General features: G+C 42.6%; 1 pseudogene; it reads left to right on the plus strand.

Moving 5' to 3' along the window:
* The first annotated feature begins 11,423 nt into the window (after window positions 1–11,423).
* Window positions 11,424–12,812, plus strand: LOC141502631 (fizzy-related protein homolog pseudogene; annotated as a pseudogene).
* The last annotated feature ends 2,984 nt before the right edge of the window (window positions 12,813–15,796 follow it).

A 15,796-nucleotide genomic window follows, 5' to 3' on the forward strand; every position in this document is an offset into this window, starting at 1 on the left:
TCCCCACCAATTATCACCTTGAAACTGACAAATGGAGGGAGCATCCCTAGCATATATTGGATGAGAGCTTAACTGTACAAAAAGGGAAAGTTGATAAGCCATTTTGGGAATTGCCACATCACCACCCCAATCTGGATGCAGACTTGGAAAACCAGCCACCCCCCCACACACACACCCCTATCTCTGAGTATCCTCAGAGAGCTTTGGCTGGCTCTATAGAATGCCCTTTAATAAATCTCATTTAGACATGTAAGTCTTGAGCGTGGGTTTTTCCTCCTTTTTCCCTTCTCCGGCATGGATCCTGAGTTACCACATAATTACTCATTTAGAGAAGCCTTTGCCATGAAATATAGGAATGGAAATTTGTGGGGAAAAACTGATCAAATCTCTACATTTGAAAATTTCTGGAACTGACGTTGAAAGTCCTCATTCCAACTACTGCAGTGAGTGAGAGAGAGGAAATGATTGATTAGGTAAGCTCCTGGAGGAGATGGGGATGGGAGAATGGCAGTATTAAGGGTGTAAGTAAAGGGATTGACCTTGGCAAGAAGGATCACCTCTTCTTCAAAGACTGGAACAATGGAAGAGAGAATGGGGCATATCATGGAGAGAGAAGAAAGAGTTTGAGGCGGTTGGCTCTGATTTTCTAAGTAAAACCTTAATTTGAAGTAATCTTGGGAGAGAGAAGGGCTTGAGAAGAGTGTTTGGGGTTTGATGAGACAAGGGAAGGTTTGGAACAGCTGTTAAGGACACTTGCAACAGAGTGAATTAGGAAAGGAACAGGATTTCTAGGTAACATCAAAAACCCTGCTGAGACAAGATGATATGAATTTGTTGTGGACTAGTCAGCACAATTGTGTGACTTTCTCCTTGAAGAATGGGGTCAGAGAAAACAGATAGTGAGAATGACACAGGGATGGGATTCTCTAGGTTATGAAAAGCAAAAGGACAAGAGAACAATAAATTCAAATGTAGAACACACTGCATGGTTGGACTGGTCAGGTGAAAATAGTAGAAGAAGGAAAGTGAGGCTAAAGCAAAGATGATGAGAGTAAAGGGAAGAGGGCCTATAGAAAATGGGACGATGAAGAATAGGCTTAGAAGAAAGTTAAAAAATAAAGGATTATGATTAAAGAAGGGATCGTAGTTTTAAGGTTTAAGTGATGGTGATGGTTAAGGTAGGTGAGTACTGATACTCCTAAGAATTGAGCAGGTTACTGAACTGGGAAGGGGGGAGTGTTCAAAGACACAGCAATGTGAAGGCTAAAGTCATCCAGCTATGAAGTGTAAAGGGAGACTATGATTGACCTGAAAGCAGAACAGTTATCACTTTCACCTAGCCACTTTCTCCATTATAATTTCAATATATCATGGGTCAACATAAGAAATTAAATTGGAAATTGGAGGTAGGGTTTGTAGAAGCCCCAGATGACACACAAAGTCCTATGACAAAATACAAAACCCAAATTTTACAGTAAGATACTGTAAACGCACCATAAAAGAAAAATTCAGACTTCTCTAGTATGAAGGGAGAGGCACAAACTTTTCAGATTTTCCAGATCACAGGGATGCTGTACCCCTAACCCCCTTGTTGTGGAAGGGATACTGTAGATAGAAGCAAGAAGCATTTTGAGAGTGTGACAAAGCAAAATGGAATGTTACCCTAAAAGAAGGATCAGTGGTTAAAGTGACTGTCGAGGAACAGGACTGTTAGGTTGGCAAAGGTGAGCCAACTCAAATGTGTCATCTTCAGTATGAGCAAAGACCCCTCAGAAATCAGCACTGTATACAAAGCAGGCCTTGAGCGATTATTTTCTTAATTTCCTAGGCTTAAGAAGGTGATGGGAAAAAATGTTAATGATGCAGATTCAACCTAAAAGTGACTTCTGCAATACTGTGTTTTTCCTTGCAGAGTGAGCTGTTCGTTAAACATTTACCAGCATGCCCCTGATTGAAGGGCATGAAAAAAGTAGCAACCATTACAGGAGAGGGTGACCAAGGCTACAGCATCTTCAAGAGAGAACCAAGCTCAAACCATTTTTTAAAACTATTTTGTCACTCTGAACCTAGCAAACAGCAAATGAACCAAAAGAGAGGATTATGTAAACAGTCACAAATGTGTGCCATGTAAATTTCTTCTCCCTCAGAGTAGACAACAAATTCAACATGCTTTTTTTAAATTAATTTTTATTAAAGATATTATTTGAATTTTACAATTTTCCCCCCAATCTTACTTCCCTCCCCCCACCCCTCCACAGAAAGCAATCTGTCAGTCTCTACTTTGTTTCCATGTTGGACATTGATCCAAATTGAGTGTGATGAGAGAGAAATCATATCCTTAGAGAAGAGACAAGAAGTCTAAGAGGTAACAAGATCAGACAATAAGATATCTGCATTTTTCTAAATTGAAGGGAATAGTCCTTGAACTTTGTTCAAACTCTACAGCTCCTTATCTGGATACAGATGGCACTCTCCTTTGCAGACAGCCCAAAATTGCTCCCGATTGTTGCACTGATGGGATGAACAGTCCTTCAAGGTTGATCATCACTCCCATGTTGCTGTTAGGGTGTACAGTGTTTTTCTGGTTCTGCTCATCTCACTCAGCATCAGTTCATGCAAATCCCTCCAGGCTTCCCTGAAATCCCATCCCTCCTGGTTTCTAATAGAACAATAGTGTTCCATGACATACATAAACCACAGTTTGCTAAGCCATTCCCCAATTGAAGGACATTTACTTGATTTCCAATTCTTTGGCACCACAAACAGGGCTGCTATGAATATTTTTGTACAAGTATTGTTTTTACCCTTTTTCATCATCTCTTCAGGATATAGACCCAGTAGTGGTATTGCTGGGTCAAAGGGTATGCACATTTTTGTTGCCCTTTGGGCGTGGTTCCAAACAGCTCTCCAGAAGGGTTCAATAAGTTCACAGCTCCACCAACAATGTAATAGTGTCCCAGATTTCCCACAACCCTTCCAACAATGATCATTATCCTTTCTGGTCATATTGGCCAATCTGAGAGGTGTGAGGTGGTACCACAGAGAAGCTTTAATTTGCATTTCTCTAATAATTAATGATTTAGAGCATTTTTTCATATGGTTATGAATTGCTTTGATATCCTCATCTGTAAATTTCCTTTGCATATCCTTTGACCATTTGTCAATTGGGGAATGGCTTTTTGTTTTAAAAATATGACTCAGTTATCTGTATATTTTAGAAATGAGTCCTTTGTCAGAATCATTAGTTGTAAAGATTGTTTCCCAATTTACTACAATTCTTTTGATCTTGGTTACAGTGGTTTTATCTGTGCAAAAGCTTTTTAATCTAATGTAATCGAGATCATCTAATTGGTTTTTGGTGATGTTCCCCATCTCTTCCTTAGTCAGAAACTGCTCTCCTTTCCATAAATCTGACGTGTAAACTAGTCCTTGATCTCCTAATTTGCTTATAGTATTTTTTATGTCTAAGTCCTGTAACCATTTGGATCTTATCTTGGTAAAGATCAACATGCTTTTTCAAAGCTGTCCTGCTTGTCTGTGTCTCCCACCTACTTTTCTTTGGTTCTCTTCTGTGCATTTAAAAAAAAATACTTTGATGACCTCTTTCTTACTTTTATTTTTTTATTATTTTTTAAAGATTTGATTTATTTTGAGTTTTACAATTTTTCCTCTAATTTTACTTCCCTCCCCCCACCCCTCACAGAAGGCAATTTTCCAGTCTTTACATTGTTTCCATGGTATACATTGATCCAAATTGAGTGTGATGAGAGAGAAATCATATCCTTAACAAAGAAACAGAAAGTATAAGACATAGCAAGATCAGACAATAAGATATCAGTTATTTTTTTTTCTAAATTAAAGGTAATAGTCCTTGGTCTTTGTTCAAACTCCACAGTTCTTTGTCTGGATACAGATGTTATTCTCCATTGCAGACAGCCGCAGATTGTCCCTGGTTGTTGCACTGATGGAATGAGCGAGTCCATAAAGGTTGATCATCGCTCTCATGTTGCTGTTAGGGCATACAGTGTTTTTCTGGTTACTTTTATTTTTTATTTTGTTTTATTTTTTTATTTTTTGCAAGGCAATGGGGTTAAGTGGCTTGCCCAAGGCCACACAGCTAGGTAATTATTAAGTGTCTAAGGCTGGATTTGAACTCAGGTCCTCCTGACTCCAGGGCCAGTGCTCTATCCACTGTACCACCTAGCTGCCCTGGTTACTTTTATTTGTTTTTTAAAAATTGATAACCTTATCCCAGTGATAGAGTGTTGGGCCCAGAGTCAAGAAGATCTGATTTCAAAGCTAGCTTTAGATATTTACTAGCTGTGGGATGTTCTTCCTGTCTCAGTTTCTTTAATTGTAAAATGGAATAATCTCCTGTCTCCCAGAGTTGTTGTGAAAATTAAATGAGATAATATTCATACAGTGCTTAGTACTGCACCTGGGATAGCTAGGCAGTATGGTGGATAAGGGACAAGGCCCAAAATCAAGAAGGCTCATCCTTATGAGTTCAAATCTGGCCTTAGACACTTACAAGCTAGGTGACTCTAGGCAACTCATTTAACCTTGTTTGCCTCAGTTTCCTCATCATGAGCCAGAGACATTGATGGCAAACCACTCCAGTATGTCTACCAGGAAAACTTCAAGGGGGCAACTAGGTGGTGCAGTGGATAGAGCACCGGCTCTGGAGCACCAGACCTGAGTTCAAATCCGTCTCAGATACTTAATAATTACCTAGCTGTGTGATCTTGGGCAAGTCACTTAACCCCATTGCCTTGCCAAGAAAAGAAAAGAAAAGAAAAGAAAAGAAAAGAAAAGAAAAGAAAAGAAAAGAAAAGAAAAGAAAATCTCAAATGAGGTCATGGAGAGTTGGAAACTAGTAAAATGACTGAACAGCAGTAGTTCCTAGCACGTGGTTCTATATAAGTGTAGGAAGTAGACATTGTGCTTGTTACTGGGCCTCTGGAATCAGTCACCACACTGATCAGATAGTTTAAGTCTTTCCAAGTTATTTGTCTTTACAATGTTGTTTTAATTATATAAATTGTTCCTCCTGTTTGCTCACTTCACTCTGCACCTACAAGTTTTCCAAACTTTCTCTGAAATGACTTCTAATTTTTAAGATACAATGACATTCTGGTACAGTCTTATGCCATCATTTGTTCAGCCATTCCCCAACCACTGGTCATTTCCTCACTTTGAGGTTATTTGTGACTACAGAAAGGCAGCTAGAAATGTCTGAGTACATATGGGTTCATTTACTTCTTTCTCAATCTGCCAACATTTATTAAGGGTTTGCTATTTGTCAAGCATTGTGCTAAGCACTGAGGACAAAAAAATCTTATCCCTTCCCTCAAGGGGCCCCCAGTCTAATATTGTTGGAGACAACATCCAAACAACTATGGATATTCACTATATGTCCAAAGTAACTGGGGAGGGTGCTAGCAGAGAAGGTGAGATTGGAGATGAATTGGGAAGGAAACCTGGAGGTAGAGGGGAGGAGAGAACATTCCCAGTATGGAGGGCAGTCAGTGAGAGGACACCAAGTCCTCTAGAGGGGCTTGTTCCCAAGGTCAGTGGATCACAGAGTGAGTGGTGAGTCAGGAAGAAGTCTGGGGTGTAAAGTAGAAGCCAACTGGAAAGGAAGGAAGAGACCAGAAAGTCAACCAGAGGATTTTATATTTGATCCTAGCAAGAACTTCAGTGGGCAAAGGAATGACATAGTTGGGCTTGCTCTTTAGGAAAATCCCTTTAAGTAGCAAAGTGGCTAGAGGATGGATTGGGGAGAGCTTTGTGGCAGGCAGACCCACCAACAGCTATCACAACAGTCCAGGCATGAGGTGATGAGGGCCTGCACCAGCAGGGAGGCCATGTCAGAGGCAAAAATGGGGAATATTAAAGAGATGTGAGCATAGAAACAAGACATGGCCATTTGTCAAGGATGACACTGAGCTTAAGAGCCTGGCTGACTAGGAGGATGATGGTACCCTGGAATATAAAAGAGAAACTGGAAAGAGGGAAGGATTGGGGGGTAGAGGTGGAGATGAATTCTATTTGGGACATGATGCTCTTAATTCTCTAAGAGGATCATGACTTCAGGAAGGTGATGCTTTGACAAGCACATAAATTGGATTTGAGTAAGGGGGTGCTATGCTAAATCACTAGCCTCACATTCTCTTCCAGAGCCATCTGGGTCCAGTGGCCAGATAAGGATCAGGACAACTGGAGATGGTCCTGGATACAAGGCAATCAGAGCTAAGTGACTCACCCAGCTAGTAAGTGTCTGAGGTCAAATTCAAATTCAGGTGCTTCTCACTCTAGGACAGGTGCTCTACCCAATGTGCCATCTCACTGCCCTGTTTGGGCCATGCGGAATTGAGATATCTGTAGGACAATAAGTTCAGGGTATCAAATCAGCACTTGGTATGACCAGCTATCAAGAGAGAGGTTAGGGCTGAATAAATAGATCTGAAAATCACTTGGATAGAGGTCATAGTTAAAATCCATGGGAGGTGATGAGACCAGATTACATAGTATGGAGAAAATAGAGAGTCAAGGTATAAACATTGATTAAGTGCCTACTATGTGCCAGGGTCTATGCTAAGTTCTTTACAAATATTATCTTATTTGATCTTCACAAAAACCCTTCAAGATGGGGTTTTATTAGTCTCATTTTACAATTGGGGAAACTGAAGCACAGGTTAAGTGACTTGCCCAGGGTCACGCAGCTAATAAGTACCTCAGACCAGATTTGAACATAGGTCTTCTACTTCACATCTTCTAGGGGCACGTATGGCTAGTGATCCTCCATCAAAGGAGACAGAAGAGAGGCTGTTGGGTAGGTAGGAGGAGAGCTGTTAGACAAAAACCTAGAGAGGAAAGAGTGTCCAGAAGAAGGTGATTTCAGAGTACCTACAGAGTATGAGCACTAAGAAAAGGTCGTTGGATTGCCAATGAACAGCTCATTGGTAACTTTGGAGGAAACAATTTCAGCAAAATGAAGTCAGAAACCAGAATGAAAAGGGTTTAGAAGAGAGAGAGGAGAAGGAGTGAAGGTATAAATAAGCCACAAAGGAGAAGAGAAGGTGAGAGGCACCAGGGATGGACAGATCAAATGGGAACTTTTTGATGATAGGGAAGACATGGGCAGGTTTGTAGCCAATAGGGAAACAGGGAAAGATTGGAGATAAATGAAAAATGGAGAATGATAGGTGTCATTGGACAAAGAAGGCAAGGTAGAATAGGCTCATCATATAGAGGGATTTGTCTTAGCAAGGACAAAGACCAACTTCTGTTGTGACACAAGGAATTAGTTGAGGCAGGAATCTGAGTGATGTGGGATGAGGAATATGGGAGAAAAGGGACGCTTTAGCAAATGACCTCAGTATTTTCAGTCAGTTGATCCACAAACCTTGACCTTCAACCTCAACAGAGCACAATTCCAATCTAGAAAGAGTCAGAGGTGAGCAGATGGGGGATGGGGGAATAAACATTTATCAAGTGCCAGATACTTTACAAATTTGATCCTGTGAGATAACCACTATTATCCCTATTTTAGAGTTGAAGAAATTGAGGCAGGCAGCAGTGAAGTGACTTCCCTAGGATCACACAGCTAGTAAGTGAGGCAAAATTTGAACTCAGGTCTTCCTGATTCCAGGTTCAGTGCTCCACCTAGCTGCCCTTAGAGGCTTTCCTCCACCAAATTTCTCATTTGCCTGTTTAATTAGACAAGGTTCCCAAATGCAACTACAGAGGCTAATTAATAAAAAGATTAATGAGAAGGTTTTATTACCTTAATACTAATGTCCAATGAGGTTTCAAACAGATTGATGATCCATAAGATCTTAATGACCTTAATGACCCTAAATTTATTTTGTACAGATTTAACATCCACCTTTTCTTGTGTCCAGTTTGCATCCCCTGATAGAATATCATCTCCCTCAGCATAGCATCTATTAGATAGTAGGTGCTTTTAGTAACTTGTCATCCATTATCACTGCAACCTAGAGGGTCTTACTGACAATCTAAGGAGAGGGTTTTTTATGAGGCAGCAGGGAACCAAAGATGTGTAATATGAACAGACTCCTCCTTCAGGGATGTTATCTTGGGATCAATATGAAGGGGAGATCAGAGATGTAAAAGCCTGAAAGTAGTTCACTCAGCTGTAAAAACATGAGGAATCTCCAAAGAAGGGCATGATAGTTTAATGTAACTGAGCCTAGACTTACTCCTATGGTAGAGCTTGGCAAACCCAGGCCAACTTGCCCCCTGACTTCTTGCAGGTTGAGCTCTGAGCACTCTTCCCAGAATGTGCTGTTCCCTAGTCATTTTTCCCCAAATACCAGAGACTCAGCTGCTTACATAGTGGTGATATTGACTTATGTTCAACGTTGTTCTTTAGTGTACTGGCTATAAAGTCACTTTAGGAGGATTTATTTTTTCTTCATGTTTCTTCCTCCCTCCCTCCCTTCCTTCCTCCCTTCCCTCCCTCCCTCCCTCCCTCCCTCACTCCTTCCTTCCTTCGTTCCTTCCTTCCTTCCTTCCTTCCTTCCTCCCCTTATCCTTTCTTCTTTCCTCCCTCCATCCCTTCCTTCTTTCCTGCCTTTCAAGCTAGGTGACCTAGTTGATAGAGTGCTGGACCTAGAGTCAGAAAGACCTGAGTTCAAAGCTGGATTCAGATAGCTGTGTGACCCTGGGCAAGTCACTTCACTTTTTTTGTCTCGGTTTCCTCATCGAGCAAATGAAGATGATAACAGCACCTCTCTCTCAGGGTTGTTGTGAGGATCCAATGAGATGATAATTGGTAAGAGCTTAGCACAATTCCTGGTAGAAGAATACTTTTCACAATGCTTTAATAAATGCAGCTTTCCTTCCTTCCCTTCACTCTCAGCACATTTACAGATGTAGGATTTCTATTCCAGCAGACTTCCACATCATTTTGTCACCCAACCTCACCCCACCCCACCCCACCCTGTTAGATTAAGCCAAGAAATAGGAAGGCACCAGTTTGAATTCCACAAATGCTAGTTCTTAGCTGCCTGGCATTAAAGACTAGAGGCTCTGGGTCTTCTCTTTTCCTCAGGGTCTTGCTTGACCATTAGAATCACGTAGCATTCCATTTTGGTCTTTTTCTTTCTTTTTTACCTCTTTTTTTTAAAGAGGCGATGGGATTAAGTGACTTGCCCGAGGTCACACAGCTAGAAAGTATCAAGTGTCTGAGGTCCCATTTGAATGGGTCCTCCTGACTGCAGTGCCAGTGTTCTATCTACTACACTACCTAGCTGCTCCCACGTTTTCCCTCTTGCTTCTATTCATGTCCCCTTACACCAGCTTCTCAGTGATCTTTCTATTTATGTTTCTTACAGCAGCATATTGATCCACCATTTTATTCCTTGGCTACAAAGTACATTGACATCTGCAAGGTGAAGGCAGCTGTCCCATAGAGGGAAAAGCTACAGGGACTTCAGCCTGGGGTCCCATGTGGCTACAGACCCTGGAGAGCAGCCAAAGAGGGAACTTCAAGCAGTTGGCATCATTCAAACTCTGGCATTTGAGACTGCTCACCTCTCCACCATATATCTCACAAGGCATTTATCTCCTCCACAGACCTACATCTGAAAAGCACCTGGAAGGTTATGAGTTTTTATCTTTGCATCACTATTCTCACCTTCCCCTCTGACACAAGATCTCCTGGGGCTCCTCCTTCTAGATTGAATTTAGTCATTCTCTCTATATCAAAATCCCAAAAGGCATCTCTTCCACAGACCCACATCCAAAGTAGAAGCTGAGCACAACCTGTGAGGGCCCATCTGGCCATCTGTCAGCCTCTCTCCTTGCCTTCTCACCTGGGCTGAAATCTCAAAAGCATATCCTCCTAGACTGACCATGGTCATCCTTCTCAGACCAAAATTCCCCAAAGCATCTCCTCCCAGATTAATCTTGACCCTTTCTCCTGGACCAGTCTCTAAGATTCTCAAAGGTGTCCCTTCTCAAATTATCCTTTTCCCAGACTGACCTTGGACTTTTATTCAAGGAATTTCTTGACCTTTATTTTTTCTATACAAAGATCAAAAGCCATTTCATCCATCAACCAATAACCAAAGTTAGAGCCCTTGTGGTCTGTGAATATCTCCTTATCCAGTGTTCTCTGGCATTCTCTTTTCTCTTGAACCAAGATGTCAAAGGCATCTCTCAGACTGATCTTGGTCCAAGTTCCTGAAGGGAATCTTTTCCACAGAACCACATCCAGAGTCTCTCTGTCCCTGTCTTCTCCCCTAGACTGAGATCTCAAAAACATCTCCTCCCAGACTGACTCTGGCCATTTTGCCTATTCCCAGATCCCAAATTCCCTTTTCCCAAATTGTTTTTAGTCATTACTCCCAGACACAGGTCATGAAAGACATTCACTTCTTAAATTCACATTCAACGCAAGAGTGCCTGTAGCCTGTGAGTACCTGCCATTGATCTCTCCATGTCTTCTCCAAGGCAGGGTCAAGGTAGTGACCAAGATCGCAGAGACATCTACCCCCAGACTGACCTTGGTCAGTCTACCTCTACTCCTACCCCTGAATTCTCCAGACCAAGATCATCCAAATTGTATCTTCCAGGGCAGCTGGGTAACACAGTGGAGAGAACATTGGCCCTGGAGTCAAGAGGATTTGAGTTCAAATATTATCTCAGATACTTGATGCTTACTAGCTATGTGACCTTGGACAAGTCACTTAACCCCACAACCTCACAAAACCCAAAAACAAACAAAAAAAGAAAGTACCTCCTCCACAGAGCCACAACCAAAGTGAGAGTATCTGTGGTGTGTGAAGGCCTGTCTGCCCCCAGAACCAGGATCCTACATGTCTTCCCACTCTCCCTAGACCGAGATCTGTTTCTTTTCTGATGGTGGTCATTCTTTCCAGACCAAAATCTCAAAAGCCATCTCCTCCACAGATCCTCATTCAAAGAAAAAGGATCTTCAGTGTAAGAGCCCCCATCTATCTGTTGTCTCTATCTTGCTTTCTCCCTTGGACTGAGATCCCAAAGCTATCTCCCCCCAGATTAGCCTTAGTCATTCTCTCCAGGACTAAGATACTTAAAAGGCATCTCATCTGCAGACCCCACATCCTCACTGAGAATACTGAGAACCCATGAGCACTTAACTCTCCATTGATCCCTGCATTTTTCCATTGATCTAAATCCCAAAGTCCTCAGACTAACTTTAGTTATTCTCTTTAGGACCAAGAACCCTAAAGGTATCTTCACTACTGAACCATATCCACATCAGTCAACTGTGGGCATCCAAGAGATCCAGAAAGAGATTGACACGCACAGTCTGTGCCTAAGTGGACTTTACTAAAGGCTGTGTCACCCCAGCTAGACCTAGAGTGAGACCCCAGCAGAGCCCAGAAAGTTTGACTAGCATGGGAGCCATGATGAATTGGAGTCTGATGTCATCCAGGTCTCCAGAGTCCTCTTCCAGCAAGCATGGAGACCGCTACATTCCCTCCCGAGTTGGAGCTAAGTGGAACCTGCACTTCCAGAGCATAGATGACCCTGACAAATCTCCCAGACAGAAAGAGAAAGAGGATCCCTGGAGCAATGACAAAGGTGACCCAGTCTACTCTTTCTTGTTGAAGAATGAACTGTTAGAAGCTGAGATCCAGACGGTCCCCTATTCAAAAACAGAGGACCAAACACCTGGTCTACCAAAGAAGAATCTCTTCACATACACCCCCAGCACTAAGCGCTGGAAACCTGATGATGGCAGTGAAATCACTCCATATGCTTTATCCCCTATCAGTGACAAAAGTCAGACTCTACTTCTATCACAAAGGAAACCCATTAAGAAAATCCCTCAAGTGCCATTTAAAGTCCTTGAAGCCTCAGGTCTTCGGGATGACTTTTACCTGAACCTCTTAGACTGGTCTTCTCTCAACATTGTTGCTGTTGGACTGAGCACTTGTGTTTATCTGTGGAGTGCATATACATCCCAAGTGACCAGGCTCTTTGACCTGTGTGATGAAGGAGATTCTGTAACCTCCGTGGGTTGGTATGAAAGAGGGAACTTATTGGCAGTTGGCACCCAAAAAGGGTTTGTGCAGATCTGGGATGTAGATGCTCAGAAGAAAGTGTCCACAATGGAGGGTCACAAAGCTAGAGTTGGTGCATTGGCCTGGTATGCTGACCAGATTTCTTCAGGGAGCAGAGACACACGGATCCTTCAGAGAGATATCAGGGCAATCCCCCTACAGTCTCAGCGCTGGCTGCAAGGTCACAAGCAGGAAGTATGTGGGTTGAGGTGGTCCCCAGATCACCAGCTGTTGGCCTCGGGAGGAAATGACAACAAGCTTCTGCTCTGGAACCACTCTAATTTAAGGCCTGTCCAGCAGTACACCAATCACAAGGCAGCCGTGAAAGCCATTGCATGGTCTTCCCATCAGCATGGCCTGTTGGCATCAGGGGGTGGTTCAGCTGACCGCTGCATCCGCTTCTGGAATACCCTGACGGGGCAGCCCCTCCAGCGCATCGATACTGGTTCCCAAGTGTGCAATCTGGCCTGGTCCAGACACGACAATGAGCTGGTGAGCACCCATGGATATGCAGAAAACCAGATCGCCATCTGGAAATACCCCTCCTTGATTCAAGTAGCCAAACTCACTGGACATTTATACAGAGTTTTATATCTGGCAGTGTCTCCTGATGGGCAGGCCATAGTTACAGGGGCTGGAGATAAGAGCCTGAGGTTTTGGAATGTTTTTCGTAAAGCCCGTTCACAAAAGGAATCTGCATCTGCCCTCAACCTCTTCACTAGAATCCGGTAATTTCCCAGCCCCATGTCCTGGACTGGACTGTATACATTCAAGGAATAATCATTGTTTCTTGTCAGTGTGCATGATCCCAATGATCAATGGGAAGGGAAAAAAAGGTGGGATGGACAGGTGGACCTGAAGAAACCTTCCAGATTATTGTAAATTACGAGATAGTAGAGTAGCATTTAGGGAAAATACCAGGTGGAAGGGAGCAACTCAGAATGCATGAGCCCATTCTTCAGAAAGGACAGAGAAGAACCACACTAGACGGCTCTCCATTCAAATCTTGTCAACAGTGCTGTGACTAGGATCAGAGAAACTTAAACACAGAGTTGGCTCTCCTGCTTCATCTTCTGGGAAGAGACAAACAAACTTCCTTTTTGTTACTATTGTCTAGGACAAATATTTGGGAAAACTGGGAATGCTGGGGCAGGGGACAGGGGTGGTGGTGGTGGTGGTGGAAGAGAGGTTTACTAGTACAAGTGCCTTTCATTCAGATGGACTGCCCTGTAAGTTCTTTCCTACGTGAACTTTTCCTTCTTCTTCCTTTTGTTCATACTGGGCAAGTGGTTTAAAGGGCAGAGTGTAGGGAGCCTTGGGGATGAGCTCCATGTAACTTAGAGAAACAAACCAAAATTTCTGTTCCTAACAACAATGACCTCCTATTGCTAGGCTTCCCCTCAGTCAGGTTTTGCCTTTGACTTCCATTACTGGCCCTCTTCCCCTTCTTGATTTCCCTACTTCTGGCATCCCACCCCATCAGATGAATAGAGCCTGGGCAACCTGAGGGAAGAAGTCATGGAGAACAGGTCCGCAGGGTGATCAAGGGGAGAGGGGTCTCCTTTAGGGAGGATTGAGTGGTTTGGACATTGCCAGTGACCTATTGCTCCTTAGGGTCAACTGCAGTCATCTAGAAGGCAAGAGATAGATCCATGGAGAAGAGAGAAATGACTACTGGGGACCAGCCTGGGGTTTCTCAGATACCAAGTTTATTAACTCAATCCAATGGCCCAGGTTATTGCTGGAATACTCCTGGATCATGTCCTCTTAGGAAACCTCTTCTGCTCTGGGCTAAACAGAGACCATTTGGGGCATGAGTAAGAATGTATTTGTTTTGGTTAGAAAACATTTTACTTTGCCCCGTGGCTTCCTTGAGTCCTCTCATATATTTGTGTTTATATATGTTTTGGGGCATGGAACTTTGAGGAGTTTGTTGGATTCAAGTGTGGTAAATCAGCCCCCACTTCTTTCTTTTTTTTTAGTTTGCCTCAGAAAAGTCTGGGGACAATAAGAGAAGAGACTAACCCCTCAAATGTACAGAGGAACCCTTTTGAGGGGAAATCACTTAGTCTACATATTATTTTTATTCTTTTTTTTTTAGTTTTTGCAAGGCAATGGGGTTAAGTGGCTTGCCCAAGGCCACACAGCTAGATAATTATTAAGTGTCTGAGGCCAGATTTGAACTCAGGTACTCCTGACTCCAGGGCTGGTGCTCTATCCACTGTACCACCTAGTCGGCCTTTATTCCTTTTTTTAAAAATGTTTTGCTTAAAAACAAATTGTATGAAAACTGGACAGCTGAGAGAAAGAATTTCTTCTCACACCAAAGCAGAGGTAGAAAGGCAAACATTCTCCCAATGGTATTGGTCTCTTAAATGTCCCTCATCATCAGCCATTTCATGTAGTCCTTGGGCAACTCAGAAGGGCCACCAAACCCTGAGAGAGTCATTCTAGGCCCTGGCATCACTTACAGTTATGTGATTGTGGGGAAGTTTAACCAACTGCCTGGGGCACCTGAGAAGCTAGTAGGTATGGGAAGGGGTAGGATGAAATATGTTTATATTTGAATATTTACAGGTATATACTTTGTTATTCTTTTTATCTATGATAAAACTAGTCCTACTCTGTCTTTGCCCTCTGGCCTATGTAATTGGATAAATTCAGGAAACTCTTCAGAAAAGTTATCCTAACAGATTATGAGCTTGTTCATTGGGCAACTAGGTGGTACAGTGGAGCACTGACTGGGCTTGGAGTTAGGAAGATCTTGACCTCAGATACTTACTAGCTGTTTGCCTCAGTAAAATGAGCTAAAGAAGGAAATGGAAAACCAGTCCAATATCTCTGCCAAGAACTACTCCCCTGCAAAAAAGAGGTCAAAAAAGAGACAGATATTACTGAAACAACTCAACAACAACAACTGTTTAGGGGTGAGAGCAAGAGCTATATGGACACCTGGGACCTTGTATAGAATGGGGAGTCATTGATCTTTTTTTTTTTAGGTTTTTTGCAAGGTAGATGGGATTAAGTGACTTGCCCAAGGCCACACAGCTAGGTCATTATTAAGTGTCTGAGACTGGATCTGAACCCAGGTACTCCTGACTCCAGGGCCTATGCTTTATCCACTGCGCCACCTAGCCTCCCCCGGAGTCATTGATCTTGCCAAGCAATTGGTTGTCTAACTTCAACTGAATTCAACTTGTAAATGAGCCAACAGGAAGATAAAATTGTGTATTCTCCTTGTATGATTGGTGACATTACCAAGTGGGATGGTTTGGGGAAGAAGGACTGGAGCATAATTACACAGACCAGTCCACAGAAGAGGAGGCTTGTCCCACATGTTATATCAGAGGATGGGGAGTATATACTGAAAGTTGAGGAGAGGCAGGTAGGAAAGAGAGAATTTTGAAATGAAAATAAAGTGGAATTCATTAAAAAAACAAAAGCACAAGCAAAAGAGGGTATATATCAAGTAAGCTGTGTAAGTTCTTCATATAAAGTCATGCAACTGTCATTAAACCGATTGCAAATTTTAAAAAGTGCAGTTAGTGTTCTTGTGTTCTGACAGCCTGTCAACACTGAGGATTCTTACTTTTTGTCAGCCTTAAATAAGTAAATGAACTAAAAAGTATCTATGGACTTACTATATGCTAAGCATAATGCTAAAGACTGGGGACAGAAAGAGAAGAGCAAGGTGGCTCATTGAATTCAAAGTGTTC

This window comes from Macrotis lagotis, chromosome X (assembly GCF_037893015.1).
Source record: "Macrotis lagotis isolate mMagLag1 chromosome X, bilby.v1.9.chrom.fasta, whole genome shotgun sequence".
In the NCBI taxonomy this organism is placed as follows: domain Eukaryota; kingdom Metazoa; phylum Chordata; class Mammalia; order Peramelemorphia; family Peramelidae; genus Macrotis; species Macrotis lagotis.